General features: G+C 39.1%; 1 protein-coding gene across 10 annotated transcripts in view; it reads right to left on the reverse strand.

The window, feature by feature from the left end:
• MTMR3 (myotubularin related protein 3) overlaps nucleotides 1-18,253 on the reverse strand; it is a 140,424-nt gene that overhangs the window by 55,729 nt on the left and 66,442 nt on the right. For 8 of the 10 annotated variants that reach the window (XM_044243942.1, XM_044243939.1, XM_044243941.1 and 5 more), the window contains one exon: nucleotides 3,983-4,035. The gene's annotated coding sequence lies outside the window, so the exon portion shown is untranslated. Of the gene's footprint in view, nucleotides 1-3,982; nucleotides 4,036-14,153; nucleotides 14,180-17,742; nucleotides 17,767-18,253 lie in introns of those variants that run through there. The other 2 variants (XM_044243940.1, XM_044243944.1) reach the window with 2 other exon arrangements.

Genomic DNA, 18,253 nt, shown 5'->3' on the forward strand with positions numbered 1-18,253 from the left:
CCAGTCCAGCAGAAATAAGCATTCTAGGCATCTACAGTATGGTCTCTAAAGACTAATTCCCATGGCAACTTAAAAGGTGTCAATGTTCTGTAATTTAAAAGGTTAAATTAAATATATACAAAAGCAGTATTTGTATTAATTCTGAAGCATGTTTGTACATGCACAGAAAAATGATACATGAATTTTTTTCAATGGCTACCCCTCTAAGAAAGAGAAGTGGGAGTGGGGACTTTTAGTTTTTATACTTTTAGAATTTACATTTGTAATTAGGAAAACAAACTTTTACAAGAAGTTTTTTTAAAAAGAAACTCAGAATAACATTGCATAAAAGGTTTTCCACTTAATCTAAGGCAAAGTGTAAAGATAATGACCTCAATCAAAAAAAACAGTAAGAAATGAAGGGGCACCTGGGTGGCTCAGTTGGTTAAGCGTTGTGCCATATTACTAACTCTATGACCTTGAAAGCAAGTCATACTAACCGCTCTGAGCCTCTGTTTCTTCATCTATAAATAAAAATTAACAACTTCATGAAAGACGTGTGAGGGTTAAAGGATAATGCATATGGTGTGCTTAATATAATTACTAACATATAGAAATAAGCACCATTTAAATCATTAAGATATTCCATAACATACAAAGAACTTGGATAGGAGAGTTCCCACCACTGTCCTGTTTTTTAAATACACACACACATACGTGTGTGTGTGCATACACAGTTATTTATTTTTGAACCATTCTTTTTAAAGACTTTATTTGACAGAGAGAGAGAGAGAGAGCACAAGTGGAGAGAGGGACAGAGGGGGAGTGAGAAAGAGATTCCCTACTGAGCAGGGAGCCTGGCACAGGGCTCAATCCCAGGACCCTGAGAACACAACCTGAGCTGAAGGCAGACACTTAACCAACTGAGCCACCCAGGTGCCCCTATTTTAGAACCATTTAAGAGAGCTGTGGTGGTGCTTGGTGGTGCAGTCAGTTAAGCATCTGGCTCTTGGTTTCAGCTCAGGTCATGAGCTCAGAGTCCTGAGACTGAGCCCTACGTTGGGCTCCAAGCTCAGCACAGAATGTGCTTAAGACCCTCTCTCCCTCTACCCCTCCCACCCTTCTCTCTCTCTTGCTCTAGAATAAATCAATTTTTTTCAAAAAATGACAACTGTGGGTGCCTGGGTGGCTCAGTTGTTTGGGCAGCTGCCTTCAGCTTGGGTCATGATCCTGGAGTCCCAGGATCGAGTCCCACATCAGGCCCCCTGCTCAGTGGGAAGTCTACTTCTCCTGCTGACCTCTCTCCTCTCATGCTCTCTTTCATTGTCTCTCTCTACCTCTCAAATAAATAAATAAATTATTTTTTAAAAATGACAGCTGTATACACCATGCCTCTGTACTCCTTATTACTTTAGTATATACTTCCTAAGAACAAAAATAATCTTAAATAATCACAGTATTAGTTTTAAAATTTAGAAAGTTTAACACTGATTTAGTACATTAATCTACCTTCTATATTATAATCTGCTCAACTTAACCAATTTCATACCTCATATTAATTTTTTCCCTCAACAGAGGATCAAGTCTAGGATCACATACTGAATCTAGTTGTCCTACCTCAGGTCTCTTTTAATCTGTGACCCATATTATATTAATTCAAATAATGTTTCCTGGCATCAAAATTAATTCAATCATCTCACATCTTTCCCTCCAAACCTAGACCATGTTTCTTAAGAATGTAATATTTTAAAAAACGTAACACTTTAAGAGTGCCTGGAATGGCTCAGTTGCCTGGGCATCTGCCTTCAGCTTGGGTTGTGATCCCAGGGTCCTGAGATTCGGCCTCGAGTAGGGCTCCCTGCTCTGCAGGAAGCCTGCTTCTCTCTCTACCCCCAACCCCACCACCTCTGTCTCTCATGAATAAATAAATTTTTAAAATCTTGAAAAAAAAATACCTTAATTTACTGTGTGCAAATACAGGTATTAGATGCTTTATCAAGTCAATAATGATTCTAAAAATAAAAATCAGTGAACACTTACATTATTATGGCAATGTAAAAATTAAACCTGCAGAGCCAGGTAATATATTAGGATTACACTTCCTTTTTTAAAGGTCTAATACAGACCCACTGTGCCAAATGAAGGATAAGATTCTTACTCCAAGCATCAAAGTCAAATGATTGCTCTTTTCTTAATATATGCATGAGAATTTAACATCTAGGATCTGCAGGCTTCTCTGGGCTCTGTCATCAGTACCACCCATAGATGCAACTTCTGAGGAGTCTTAACAAAAGTAAAATATCATTTCATATTCCTAGTGAACATGGTATCTCATCTTTCAGGCACCTGTAAAGGAGAAATTACCCAATTTCTTTCTCAATAACTAAAACTTACACTCACAAACAGTAACTCAACTGCAACTCAGACTATAAGGTCACAGATTATATGTATCATATAAACCTTCATTATACAGAAAGAAGGGAAAAAAATAGTACCCTGAATCAATAAGATTATAACTAATCCCTACTAAATTAGATTAAAAATTAGATTATAATTTCCTAAATTAAACAGATGGCACAAAATCTATTCTCCTTTATTCTTATCACACACACACTCACTCCCACCAAAAACAAAAATCTTACTTAAAATCAAATTATTGTGGAACTCCTGTACCCCAGGACTCTGGAAATGTCTGTGTGAGTTGAAAATTCAAATATGAACATAGTTTTTGCCTTCAAGGTGTTCACAATCTCATGGGGACAACAAACAGATAACTAATAAGGCAGAATGTGAAAAGAGATGCAGAAATAGAACTCCATGAGGATGCAAAAGACAGAAACAGATTCTGGTCTGGGCACTCAAGGAAGGCTTTTTGTAACAACTGAGCTTTTTAATAGTTGAGCCAGTCAGATTCTGAGCTACTGAGACAGAGGGAACAGGAAAGGCACAAGAAAAGAACGAGACCAATAAATAAATAAATAAATAAACAAGCATGCTGGAGAGTACTCAAGGGAAAACAGGTCAATGTGGCTACAGCAAAAGGTACCCTTAGGTATATGGGGAAATGTTTAAAGCCCACTTGTCAAGAGACTAAAATGCCATGGTAATGAGCTTGATCCTTAGTCTGGAGGCAATGTCAAGCTAAAGGTTGTGAAACAAAGTATTGATATGGATCTAAAAAGTTAAAACTAAAACAACAAATTCTCTTTTCAATAAAATTAGATTATAATTTTGTAAATTAAACAGATGGCAGAAAGAAGAGGTAGTAATGAAGACTGAAAGTCATAGATACACACCAGTCTATGAAAAGAACAAGGATTAATAACCACACTGGGGATAAGATTAAATTTTTTAGAACTTTTCTTCTTAAATGTCACATTAGTACTATTTCTAATGATGAAACATTTTTATATAGATATGTAACAAGAAAACTCAAAACAAGAATCATTTTAATGTAAAAGAATTCCATTTTGTTAAGAACTGTCTACTCCATAAACAAAATATTAGGGGTCCAACTCATTTACTCTCAATTTAAATACAAAGTTTCCAAGTATAGTATACTGTATTATGACAAATTATATATTGAAAAAATAATCTGCCTTGAGCCCTCGTATTTAGAGATTTAACATTAAAGTGAACACGTAAGAGGCTCATCTAAAGGGGCGCCTGGGTGGCTCAGTGGATTAAAACCTCTGCCTTCAACTCAGGTCATGATCCCAAGGGTGCTGGGATCGAGCCCAGCATCATCGGGCTCTCTGCTCAGCCGGGAGCCTGCTTCCCCCTCTTTCTCTCTGCCTGCCTCTCTGCCTACCTGTGATCTCTGTCTGTCATATAAATAAATAAAACCTTTGGGGGAAAAAAAAGAAAAGAATATTTTTTTTAAAAAGCTCATATAAATAATTATGTACATGGACAAAGAGACCCGCCCCCCACAATTAATCTGTAAATTAGTTTCTGTTGCTCAAAATAGCACAAAGTGGGGGGAGGGGTACAACAAACTTACCAAGTGAAGTTTATCCCAAGAACTTCCTCTATTAGAAGGTTTCACAAGTCAATCTGCAAAAGAAAAACCAATAGTTTTACAAATATCCTAAGAATCAAGTTAAGCCACTTAAAGCTCTCCACAAGACTTTCCTCTACAAGGTAGAATGCTGTGACAACATATTTTTTTAATTATTTGTTGACTATTTAGTCAACAGATTTTAGAGTGCTTAATTGCCCAAAATGAGCCCAGTCAGGCCTCAGGATGCCTTTAGAAATTACAGAACTATTCAGACAGAACTTTCCAACAACCTACAGATACTCCAATATATGGATTCTTCCTCAATCAATCATCATTTCTGATGGTTTCTCAGCTAAACCTTTGTCACTACATGAACCAGTACTTCAAAAAAAGAAGATCTTATGTTAGACTTAAGACTTGGTAACATACGGTGTTTTGTACACACAACTGGCTTCTACCAAAGGATTTTTTTTTTAAGATTTTATTTATTTGTCAGAGAGACATAGAAAGGAGAGAGAGTACAAGCAGGGAGAGCAGTGGGCAGAGGGAGAAGCAGGCTCCCCCGTGAACAAGGAGGACTAGATCCCAGGACCCCACTCATGACCTGAGTGGAAGGCAGACGCTTAACCAACTGAGTGATCCAGGCATTCCTACCAAGGGATCTTTTATGTGTAAGAAAAAAATCAAGGCGGAAGGAGTATGATCTAAACACAAATTTTGTTACAACTAGGCACCAATTTGATCTTTACAAAGATAAAATACCTAATCGATTTTTTTTTTTTTTTTAAGATTTATTTGAGAGAGAGAGACTGCACACATCAGGGGTAAGGGCAGAGGAAGAAAGAGGGAGAATCTCAAACAGACTCCCTACTGAGCACTCCCCGAGCCCAGGTGCCCCATAACAGGATTCCTTTGTAATAATTTCTCTCAGTATTTGCAGACAACTCATTCTTTTGGGCTGTTAGAGGACATGAAGTCACATAAACAAAACTGTGTATTAAAATCTTAAAGGAATCAGTCAACATAGCACATGACATCCATAACTTCCAGAAAAACAATTTTAATGGGGTAAGAACCAAAAAAGGGAGGCTAAATATGCAATAATGAAGTGTTTTAACCATTTTACAAGTAGGATTTTTGTTTGTCTCCCATAACTTCTAATTTAAATTTTAGAACTTACAGGCCATATTAACCACATACTATATGGGAAATAAAGCTGTTAATAATTTACGACGAGATACAAACCATATTAAGTATCAAGTTTAGTCTTTTTTTTTGTTTAGAGATTTTATTTATTTAACAGAGAGAGAGCGAGCACAAGTAGGCAGAGTGACAGGTAGAGGAAGAGGGAGAAGCAGGCTCTCCACTGAGCAGGGAGCCCAACTCAGGGCTTGATCCCACTGGGATCATGACTTGAGCCAAACTCATAAGCTTCAACTTAACCGACTTAGCCACCCAGGCATCCCTCAAGTTTAGTCTTATTATTTTAAAAGGTACAACACAATACAGAAGAAAAGTTGGAGGTCTATAAATCTGCAGGACCTTTTCTTGCTAGAATGTAATTTTTGCTAAGCACTTAAATACTAAAATACATATAATTTCTTCCTTTTAAGTTATGTCAGTAGGTACATTATACGATGGTTTTTTAAAGATTTTATTTATTTATTTGAGAGAGAGCGCACAAGCAGAGAGAAAAGGCAGAGGGACCGGGAGAAGCAGGTTCCCCGCTGAGCAGGACCCTGAGACCATGACCTGAGCCAAAGGCAGATACTTAACCAACTAAGCCACCTAGAGACCGACTACCTAAGACTTTTACTTTAGGATAATAAAGAACTGCTTGTTAAGAAGAACTGCTTGGTCTCTTTGTCTTTGACTAAAAAAAAAAAAAAAATGAAATAATGTATGTCAAGACACATTTCACATAAAAAGTATTACAAACAAAAAATGATGAAACACGGCTCATTGTAACTCAGCACGTGTCAGGATACTACAAGGTTAACTGCCCAGTGATATGCATGTGCTCAGAGTTCAGGGGAGAACAGCACAGGGAGACTTCACAGCAGATGAAGACTCTTAACTGTGTTTTATAGACTAGATGGGGTCTAAATAAAGAGAAAAAAAGGATAGGGATAATTCAAGACAGGATAGCTATTAATACTACAGTAGGAAGAAAACATGACATTTTTGAGAAAGAAGTCAGAATATCAAGAGAGAGTTCAAGAAGAGAAGACTAGAAAGGCAGGACACAACTGTGGGCCTTCAATGTCAGGGTAAGGAGTCAGATTTAATTCAATGGCACGAAATCAAGAGCTTTATAAACAGGAAAAACCACAAAAGTGGTTGTGTTAAAACAACAGCAAGCAGCAAGCTGAATGGTCTGGAGGGGGAAATTGACTTAGGATGTTCGTGGACTAGTAGTTCAGGTATGAATTGCTAACAGCCTAGTATCTCAACTGTAGCAGAGGAAATGCGGGGGAAAACATCAAAGTGAGTAAAAGCATTAACTTCCTGAGCTTAGTAATTGATTAAAAATGGGAAAAAAAGAGGCAGAGCAAATTGTCAAAGGTAACTCTAAAATGTTAATGCCTGGGGTTAGTGGAAAAAGGATAGTATCATTAAGAAATGAAAGGTAGGATGCCTAGGCTGGCTCAGTCAGAAGAACATGCAACTCTTGATCTTGGGGTCATGAGTTTGAGCCCCACACAGGGTATAGAGATTACTTAAAAATAAATAAAAGAAAAAAAAGAAAGAAATGGAAGGCAGTTCCAGGAAGCAATGTCAAGTAGATGTATATCCAGCAGATGGAGGGTAGGAGGGATTAAATTCAAAAGACAGGTCAAGTCTAGGGATAATAATGAACTGATTTAATTCAAGATGCTAAATTTAATTCAAGGAAATCACTATATCTACTATAAAAACCATTTGACATGTTTTAAGTTACTGGATAATTTTTTTTAAAGATTTTATTTATTTATTTGACTGAAAGAGATCACAAGTAGGCAGAGAGAGGGGGGAAGCAGGCTCCCTGCTGAGCAGAGAGCCCAATGTGGGGCTGGATCCCAGGACCCTGAGATCATGACCCAAGCTGAAGGCAGAGACTTTAACCCACTGAGTCACCCAGACGCCCCTTAAGTTACTTGATAATTTATTCTGTCAAACATATAAGAAGGCCATCAATACAGAAATGTTTGTGTAAAGTTTCCACAGTGTGTAAAGTTCCAAGAGACAGACCAAACAGGTAGTTTAAACAAGAAGGTTCTGGCAGGTCTGCTTCAATGCTGGCAATGACTCTTCTTCCCAACAATTACAATCAAAGAACCACTTGGTTAGAAACAAGTATGTCAGTGTGAAACACTGCCAACATCAACAACAACAAAAAACGGCCCACGCCTCTTAGGACTATTTGCCAGATAAAGGCCATGCAGAGCTAAGTCTGAAAGAAGCTCTCTGGTGCCATAAGCTACCTGTCAGTGACAGCAGCAGATATCTTATGATACAATCATGTATACACATGCCTCACAGAGTAACAGCACTTAGGTTTGGGTGACGCTGAATATATACTGAATGTATTTAAAGAAGTCCCAGGTGGCTCAAGTCTATTAAGTGCCTGCCTTTGGCTCCCATCATAATCCCAGGGTCCAGGGATCCAGCCCAGCGTCGGGCTCCCTGCTCAGGGGGAACTCTGCTTATCTCTACCTTTCTCTCTCTCCCTCTAACCCTTCCGGTGCTCCCTCTCTCTCTCTCAAATAAATAAAATCTTTTTTTTCCCCTAAAGGTCAGAGGGCTGGGGGGAGGAACAATAGACGAATGAATAGACAGACCCCATTAGCTTCAACAGGGCAAAGAGGCACACCAATCTGGGCCTTTTATATAATAAAAGAATTCAAACCACAAAAACAACCAGATTGAAATAAAAGGCATCCAAACTGTCAAAAAATAAGTCAAACTCTCACTCTTTTCAAACAATATGATACTTTATGTGGAAAACCCAAAAGACTCCACCCCAAAACTGCTGAAACCCACATAGGAATTCAGTAAAGTGTCAGGATATAAAATCAATGCACCGAAATTTCTATATACCAACAACAAGACAGATAAAAGAGAAATTAAGGAGTCGACCCATTTACAACTGTACCCAAAACCGTAAGATACCTAGGAATAAATCTAACCAAAAAAGAAACAATCTGTAGTCAGAAAACTATAGAATACTCGTGGAAGAAATTGAGGAAGACACAAAGAAATGGAAAAACGTTCCATGCTCATGGATTAGAAGAAGAAATATTGTGAAAATGTCTATGTTACCTAAAGCAATTTATACACTGAATGCAATCCCTATCAAAATACCATCAACTTTTTTCAAAGAAATGGAACAAATAATCCTAAAATTTATATGGAACCAGTTAAGACCACAAACAGCTAGAGGAATGTTGAAAAAAAAAAAAAAACAATGCTAGTGGCATCACAATTCCAGACTTCAAGCTCTATTCTAATCATCTATCTAATCATCAAGACAGTATGGTACTGGCACAAACACAGACACATAGATCAATGGAACAGAATAGAGAGCCCAGAAATAGATCCTCAACTCTATGGTCAATTAATCTTCGACAAAGCAGGAAAGAATGTCCAATGGAAAAAAAACAGCCTCTTCAACAAATGGTGTTGGTAAAAATGGACAGCCTCATACAGAAGAATGTAACTGGACCATTTCCTTATACCATACACAAAAACAGACTCAAAATGGAGTCCTTTCTCAATGTGAGAAAGGAATCCATCAAAATCCTTGAGGAGAACACAGGCAGTAACCTCTTCGACCTCAGCCGCAGCAACTTCTTCCTAGAAACATCGCCAAAGGCAAGGGAAGCAAGGGCAAAAATGAACTATGGGGATTTCATCAAGATCAAAAGCTTTTGCACAGTAAAGGAAATAGTCAACAAAACCAAAAGACAACCGAAAGAGTGGGAGAAGATATTTGCAAATGACATATCAGATAAAGGACTAGTATCCAAAATCTATAAAGAACTTAACCAAACTCAACACCCAAAGAATAAATAATCCAAGAAATGGGCAGAAGACATGAAGAGATAGATGTTCCTGCAAAGACGACATCCAAATGGCCAAAAGACACATGAAAATGTTCAACATCACTCGGCATGAGGGAAATACAAATCAAAACCACAGGGAGGTACCACCTCACACCAGTCAGAATGGCTAAAATGAACAACTCAGAAAACAACAAATGATGGCAAGGATGTAGTATTGGTGGGAACGCAAGCCAGTGCAGCCACTCTGAAAAACAGTATGGAGGTTCCCCAAAAAGTTAAAAATAGAGCTAAATAGAGCTACCCTACCACCCAGCAATTGCACTACTGGGTTTTTACCCCAAAGATTCAAATGTAGTGATCCGAAGGGGCACATGCACCCCAATGTTTGTAGCAGCAAGGTCCACAACAGCCAAACTATGGAAAGAGCCCAGATGCCCATCAACAGATGACTGGATAAAGAAGATGTGGCGCGCGTGCGCGCGCGCACACACACACACACACACGAATATTATGCAGCCATCAAAAAATGAAATCTTGCCACATGTGATGATGTGAATGGAACGAGAGGATATTACACTAAGCGAAATAAGTCAATCAAAGAAAGACAATTATATGATCTCACGGATATGAGGAATTTGAGAAACAAGACAGAGGATCATAGGAAATGCAGGGAAAAATGAAAGAAGATGAAACCAGAGAGGGAGACAAACCATACGAGCCTCTTAATCTCGGGAAACAAACTGAGGGCTGCTGGATTGGAGGGAGGATGGGAGGGATGGGATGGCTGAGTGAGAGGGACATTAGGGAGGGTATGTGCTATTGTAAGTGCTGTGAATTATATAAGACTAATGAATCACAGAACTGTACTCCCAAATATTGTATTATATGTTAATTTAAAACAACTAATCAGATTGAATCAATTCATGAGAAACGAAGAGACTCAGACCAGGCATCTTAAAATGTTGGGTGGGGGAGATTAGGCACAGGTGGCTAAAGCAGCACTTTTTTTTTTTTTTTTAAAGATTTTATTTATTTATTTGACAGACAGAGATTACAAGTAGGCAAGAGAGGCAGGCAGGGAGAGAGGAGGAAGCAGGCTCCCTGCGGAGCCAAGAGCCCGATGTGGGGCTTGATCCCAGGACCCTGGGATCATGACCTGAGCCGAAGGCAGAGGCTTTAACCCACTGAGCCACCCAGGTGCCCCTAAAGCAGCACTTTTTTAGCTAGTGTACATTTTAACTTTAAAAAAAAAAAAGGACTATTTTACATATTCCTGTCTCACTTTCAAATGCTGGGTAATTAAGAGTTGAAAACTTTGAGAAGGCAACACTGAATAATTTTAAAGGAATCTTTTATTTTCACTGGATGTCAAAGAAATGCTTTTTCTTAGACATGTACTGCGTATTAAGAAACAGATTTACAGCAAAATTTAAGTGTGGAGGCAACATAAAATAATTCAGAGATGTTAACTGTTAAGTGGCTTTCCAACTGCTACTAGTTAAGGCAAGTTTTTACAGTTTCTTCATGATTCCTTATAACTTTCCTAATAACTTTTCAAATATCTGATGGATGGTATAACCTTCCTATACTAGCACCCTGCATGCTGGGTGGGATTATATTCCATGGTGGAGAGATGATTTAAACACCAGCACTTACCAGCTGAGTAAAACTACTATGGCTCTGGGGCCCCTGGGTGGCTCTGCAGGTAAAGCCTCTGCCTTGCGGGTCAGGTCATATCAGGGTCCTGGGATTGAGACCCACATCGGGCTCTCTGCTAGTCAGGGAGCCTGCTTCCCCCCTCTCTCTGCCTTCCTCTCTGCCTACTTGTGATCTCTCTCTCTGTCAAATAAATAAATAAAATCTCTCTTAAAAAACAAACAAACAAACAAACAAAAAAAAAACCCTACTATGGCTTGGTCTTATTCCTTAAATAGAATTGCAAACCTCAGGTTTTCTAAAACCTTTGCCGCTGAAGTCAACCATAAATAAAAAAAGAAACAAAGAATTCAAAAAGCATGCCTGCATTCACCTATCATGGCAAATTCACTGTGAAGGTTCATTTATTTGACAAATATTTGGGAGTGGTAGGCACAATTCTAGGCACTAGGGATTGATGCAGATATGAACAAAACAAAGTTCCTATCCTTAAAGGGAGCTGCAATTTTTTAAAATTAACATATAATGCATTATTTGCCCCAGGGGTACATCATCAGGCTTACATATTTCACACAGCACTCACCATAGCTCCCCCCCTACAATGTCTATAACCCAGCCACCCTATCCCGACTTCCACACCCCCCCCAGCAATCTTCAGTTTGTTTCGTGAGATTAAGAGTCTCTTACGGTTTGTCCAGAAGCTGCAATTTTTGTGTCAACTGTACTATTCTCACATGGCTGAATGTCCTCAGTGTTACTTTTCTCCCCTACCTATTAGGTCTATGCTTTGAAAAAGATAAAAAGAAAAGTAAATATAAAATTGTGTCGGTTACCTTGTTCGGTGAAATTGCTAAACAAGATGATGAGAAAGACGAAGAAACTGACTCTACATGTCTTTTCTACCCCTTTAGAAACACTAAGTAATGTCTGTGAGTTTTGAGAGATCCAGATGCAAATTCATGATCTATGTGCATTTCTCTGCCAGCTGTAGAGCACAGATAAGCAGCTAAAATATTATCATTTCCTAACCAAAAAACAACCATCTTCTCCTTGAAAAAAACCCAGTAAGTTGCCAGAAACTGTCACTTAAACTCCATGTTGCAATCACATTTCTGTATCAAGAGCCTTTCACTGGTAATAAGTCTCTTGAGCCAGCAACACTTAAGATAATGTTCAAAATAACAAAAAAGCTCTGTTTCAACAGATAACCACCAAAGATCAATCTTGTATAATCTGTGACTACACTAGTGGTACAGAGTGTGGTTCATTCTATATTCTACATACATAGGCATATGAATGTATGCTTGTATGCATGTATGTATATATATGGGAATGGGGGGATTAAAGGTGGGATAAATTCTGCATATATTCCACAAAGGAGGCTCTGCAATACACAGAATTTCAAACAGTTGGGTTAGTAATCAATACTTAAAATCACTGGGTGTCATTTAAGTGGCTGAAACACTGACAGTTGCTTTTCCAAAAGTGGACCTCAAATGTGAGAAATCAAAAGCAAGAAATTATGCTCTAGCATTTTTAGACAAAGTTCAGTTGCACTTCAGATGAACGTTACTGCTTTTCCCATCTCAAGTCGGCAAAAGAAAGCCCCAACCATGTTCTCAGAAAAGATTAACTATGATCAAACCAATTTTAGCAAATGTGATTTGTATCTTTATTTTTTTAAACATTTGAGTGGGAAGGAAGAGGGAGAGCACGAGCAGCCGGGGGCAGGGGGGAAGGGGGTGCGGGGAGAGGGGGTGGGTGGTGAGAAGCAGGCTCCCTGATGAGCAGGGAGCCCACGTGGGACTTGATCCTAAGACCCCAGGATTATAACCTGAGCCAAAGGCAGATGCCCAACCGACTGAGCCACCAGGGTACCCCTGATTTGTACCTTTTTTTTTTTTTTGATTTGTACCTTTTTAAAAATCATTTAATATACAAGTATTTTCCTTTTTTATTTTTTTTTAAGATTTTATTTATTTATTTGTCAGAGATCACAAGTAGGCAGAGAGACAGGCAGAGAGAGGGGGAAGCAGGCTCCCTGCTGAGCTCAATCCCAGGACCCTGGGACCATGACCTGAGCTAAAGGCAGAGACATTAAATCACTGAGCCACCCAGGCACCCCGTATTTTCCTTTTAAACTTAATCCTTATACAACAGGGTAGGCAAGGAGGGGGGAACATAAATCCTAACATGATGTCTTGGTGAAGATATTTTCTGATAATGACCAGAAAAGATTAAAACCACGGATCACAGTGGCCCCTGAGTGGCTCAGTTGGTTGAATAACCAACTCTTGGTTTCACCTCAGGTCATTACCTCATGGGTCAGAAGATCGAACCCCACCTTGGCTCAGTGCTCCGTGGGAGTCTGCTTAAAGGTTGCTCCCTCTGCCCTGCCCCAAATTCACAGGCTCTATCTCTAAAATAATCTTAAAAATAAAGAAAAACCATGGATCACATACTATTTCCTAAAAAAGGGTAAAAATCAAATAATTTTAAGAATGCAAAGATTTTTTAGTGTTCTGGCTTACTCTTTATAATGACTTCTGTAACAGAACACATTCACTTCATACTACTCAGATCTATTACTAATAGTACTCTAAGAAATGTCTATGTATAATTTATAATGTAATTTTCTGACTCCATGTCCTCCATGAGACAGAAATCACATGGTAGGCATTTTATTCCTGAAATTAAGAATTTAATTTTATAAGGCAGCATTTAAGTTCATCACCTTCAATGAAACATTCCCCACCTCCTAAGAAAGACAAAAACCCTTATAATTTAACAGAAAACAGAAGAAATACTTAAATCTCGGATGTTAAGAGGATAGGAAATCCAGGTATTCAAATCACTAGAAATTAACTGTATTTTTAAAGCCAAGCAGATCATTTTATCTAAGTGCCGGAGGTAGTTCAATATTTATAATCACTACAGAAAGATCAGAAAGACTGGCCACCGTGTCGGAAAAATGTTTCCTGATTTCTCTTTGACTAGTTCTGAGGTCTACCTTTGAGATTTAACATAAGGCAAATTCCTACACACATATTAATGTCCAGCTACTTGCTCCCAGTTAACCTCTGATAAAGACGAAGGAAGTTAACTTTGTTTCCTCTTGCACCTCTCCTTTCTTCTCCCCCCCCTTGCCCCCATGTCAGAGCTCTCACTGGCACTGCATAGGTCAATGTCCTATTTAAAAAAAAAAAGAAAAAGAAAGAGAAAAACATTCCTGATTTTTGATCTACAGCTCCTCACAGAAATTTAAATTTTCTTAATTATAATTTCCCCCTTAACATATTATATGATTCTCTCTTAGCATGAGATTATAGACTCCGTCCCTGCTTCCATTTGTCCAAAGAATAAAATTTTAAGGGCATTTTTTGGGACAAAACACCTAAATGACCAATCCCTATGAAGATAAGCAGTTTTAATAATAGGGTCTCAAAAAGTTTTTAAAAGCTACAGGGCACCTGGTGGCTCAGTCGTTAAGCTTCTGCCCTTGGTTCAAGTCGTGATCCCAGGGTCCTGGGATGGAGCCCCAAATCAGGCTCCCTGCTCGGCAGAAAGCCTGCTTCTCCCTCTCCCACTTCTCTTGCTTGTGTTCCCTCTGTGGCTGTCTCTCTCTGTCAAATAAATAAATAAAATATTTGAAAATAAATAAATAAATGCTTAAATTATCAATTCCTGTTTGTTACATACTCAACAGAAAAAAAAAAAACTAGAGGTGCCTAGGTAGCTTAGTGGGTTCAAGTCTCTGCCTTCAGCTCAAGTCATGATCTCAGGGTCTTGGGATCAAGCCCCACATCGGACTCCCTGCTCAGCCGGGAGGCTGCTCCCTGCCCCCCAACACCGCCCCGACCTCTGCCTGCCTCTCTGCCTGCTTGTGATCTCTGTCTGTCAAATAAATAAATAAAACCTTCAAAAAAAAAAGAAAGAAAGAAAGAAAGAAAGAAAGAAAGAAAACTAATCAAATGAGACAGGCAGCAAAAACCAAAAATGCAATTTATTTTTTTTTAAAGATTTTATTTATTTATTAGTTAGAGAGAGAGAGAGAGAGAGTACAGGCAGAGGCAGAGGGTGAAGCAGGCTCCCTGCCGAGCAAGGAGCCCGATGTGGGACTCGATCCCAGAACCCTGGGATCATGACCAGAGCTGAAGGCAGAGGCTTAACCCACCGAGCCACCCAGGCGTCCCCCAAAAATGCAATTTAAAAAAAGGCAACTAAAACACAGGCAAAATTCAACACACCAATTTCATTTTGAAACTTGCAGATTTACCCATCTTATTCTAATATGCTTTCCTCAGGGCCCTGCCCTAAAGGAACAAAAACATAACCTCCAAACCCCACCCATTTTACACCAATCCTCCCCACTCACAGCTGCATAAGAAGTTTCTTTTCTAGAAAGACAAACAACGTAATTTGAAGGTCAATTTACCATGGGAACTCAACAGTGTGCCCCTGTGTAAATGAGCATGATTTTCCTGTTTTGCTTAAGTACTTGAGATGTTTAACGCCAATTCCAGGAAAAATGTAGTAAACTACATTCTTAAAAAAACAAACAAACAAACAAACCTAATCAGTATTCCAAACCCAGCTAATCTGCGTATTGCTTATTAGTATATTAATATTATATTTAGGAATGTTAATATTCCTCTCCCAGTCTCTAAACAGACTGTCCAAAGCTCTGGTTCTTTCCACTCAGTTTTATGTAGAGTAACGAACATCAAAATGGATAAGGAGCAAGGAGTGCCTGGGTGGCTCAGTCAGTTAAGCATCTGCCTTGGGCTCAGGTCATGATCTCAGGGCCCTGGGAAGGAGCCCTAAGGTGGGCTCCTTGTTCAGTGGGGAGTCTGCTTCTCCCTTTCCCCCTGCCCCTCCCCTGACTCATGTATGATCTCTCTCAAACTAATACAGAAAGAAAATCTTTTTAAAAAAATGGACAAAAAAACAGAAAGCTGAATGAAAATGCAAATCCATCTTTTAGGCATACAACTTAATGAAGAAACAGGTTTGAATTTTTAGCTGCTGTATTCACAATTAAAAACTGTCCAATTCCCGCTAGCCAAAAGGTACACCCAAGAGGAGAGAAACAAAATTCAAATTATAAAGGTTATGTGCAATGAAAAGAATCTACTCTTCTACTAGCCTAGTTAAAATTAATATTCTGGCAATTAGGTAGGGGGCTACTCATATTTTTGAAGGCAAGCCAATAAAAACCCAAACAACCTCCAGTAACCACACACTACAACGCAGGCTGTGTTTTAAATGGCAAGGTCAAACACCTACCCCCCCCTTTTTTTAAGATTTTATTTATTTACTTACCAGACAGAGATCACAAGTAGGCACAGAGGCAGGGAGAGAGAGAGAGAGAGAGAGGACGAAACAGGCTCCCCGCCGAGCAGACAGCCCTACTCGGGGCTCGATCCCAGGATCCTGAGATCATGACCTGAGCCAAAGGCAGAGGTTTTAACCCACTAAGCCACCCAGGTGCCCCAAATACCTACCCTTTTGAAGCCGTTCTCAATTACTAAATAGCCAAAAGACCAGAAATTGTTTGACCAGAACACCATCTTCTTAAGACCATCCTTTTAAGAATTTTCAACAGAACCCCCAGAGAAAGACCCACAATTTTTTTTAAGATTTTTATTTATTGGGCGCCTGGGTGGCTCAGTGGGTTAAGCCGCTGCCTTCGGCTCAGGTCATGATCTCAGAGTCCTGGGATCGAGTCCCGCATCGGGCTCTCTGCTCAGCAGGGAGCCTGCTTCCTTCTCTCTCTCTGCCTGCCTCTCTGCCTGCTTGTGATCTCTCTCTGTCAAATAAATAAATAAAATCTTTAAAAAAAAAAAAAAGATTTTTATTTATTTATTTGATAGACAGAGATCACAAGCAGGCAGAGAGGTAGGCAGAGACAGAGAGGAAGGGAAACAGGCTCCCCGCTGAGCAGAGAGCCTAATGCTCAATCCCGGGACCCTGGGATCATGACCAGAGCTGAAGGCAGAGGCTTTAACCCACCGAGCCACCCAGGTGCCCCAAGTCCCACAGTTTTAAACTAGTAACATTTATCTCATGTAAACAGAGAGCAACATGTCACTGCCATCCAACTAAATAAAAGAAGAAAAAACCTTTCAGCTAAAGTCAAAAAGTAGAATTCATCAACATTTTTTTAAAGGATTTTATTTATTTATTTGACAGAGAGAGAGAGAGAGAGAGAGAGATCACAAGTAGGCAGAGAGCCAGGCAGAGAGAGGGAGGGAAGCAGGCTCCCTGCTAAGCAGAGAGCCCGATGAGGGGCTCAATCTCAGGACCCTGAGGATCATGCCCTGAGCCAAAAGCAGAGGCTTAACCCACTAAGCCACCAAGGCACCCCATCATTGACATGCTTTAAACAAGAGGAGGGCCAAAGTACTCCAGACTAATAAGAAATGAGCTCTTAAGCTAAAGAGATTTCTCCCTTTTTGGTTTTAAGTAACTACAATTAAAACAACCACTCTAAAAACTCAAGTCATGGGTTCATACTGAAGACAAAAATCCTTAAACTATCATTTTGTTTAACCCATTAATGGGGAACAGGGAGTAATAAAAAAAGCATACTGGCCTAAACAACTTCTATTTATACTAAACATATTAAAATATAGGTAAAATATTCTCCGAAACAAGATGAAAAACTTCTCAAACATACAACCTACTCTAAACCTATTCTGTACAAATTATGGAATATTCCAAGTATATTGCTTATATATCACAAACTTAAGTACTATTCAATTCAACATGAAAAAAACAATCCGGGCGCCTGGGTGGCTCAGTCATTAAGCATCCGCCTTCGGCTCAGGTCATGATCTCAGGGTCCTGGGATTGAGTCCCATATCGGGCTCCCCACTCTGTGGGAAGCCTGCTTCTCCATCTCCCATTCCCCCTTGTTTGTGTTCCCTCTCTCACTGTGTCACTTTCTGTCAAATACATAAAAAAAATCTTTAAAAAGGAAAAAACAATTTACACAAATAATTCAAATTCTCGTTTCCAATAAGCGTGTGGACATAACTATTAAAAATAACATCACACCTCCAAGGTCCATCAGCACCACTCAGTTTCTTGCATTTTCCAACCTGAAAATAGTCAGAGGCACCAATGTCTCAAAAAGGCAGAAAGAATAATGTGTTTACATAACTCTTTGGTAAACAGAAGGCCTATGACTAAACAACCCATTGTGTACCACTGTTTTCAATCAGGCCACTTACATATGCTAAAATGAAAAGAAACAGAGGACCTTAGAGCTTATCTTTTTTCTTTTCTATTGATTTACACCCTCAATATTTAACCCAAACCCTACATTCTACAGCATACAGTTATATTTTCAATTACCAGTGTTTTCATTAAGTGGTATACAGGCCATTAGGATATTTGAGATGACTTAAATGGAATATGAATACTTTTAAAAAATGTATTTATGCACGGAAAAAATTCTGCACTGAAAAAAATTTCCTTGACTCTGATGCCATTAAATTCAAAGCACACTATTAAACTTACACACCTCTAAGAAAAAAATTCCAATTCAACTATAACATGCCACTGA

This window comes from Neovison vison, chromosome 3, assembly GCF_020171115.1.
Source record: "Neovison vison isolate M4711 chromosome 3, ASM_NN_V1, whole genome shotgun sequence".
In the NCBI taxonomy this organism is placed as follows: Eukaryota; Metazoa; Chordata; class Mammalia; order Carnivora; family Mustelidae; genus Neogale; species Neogale vison.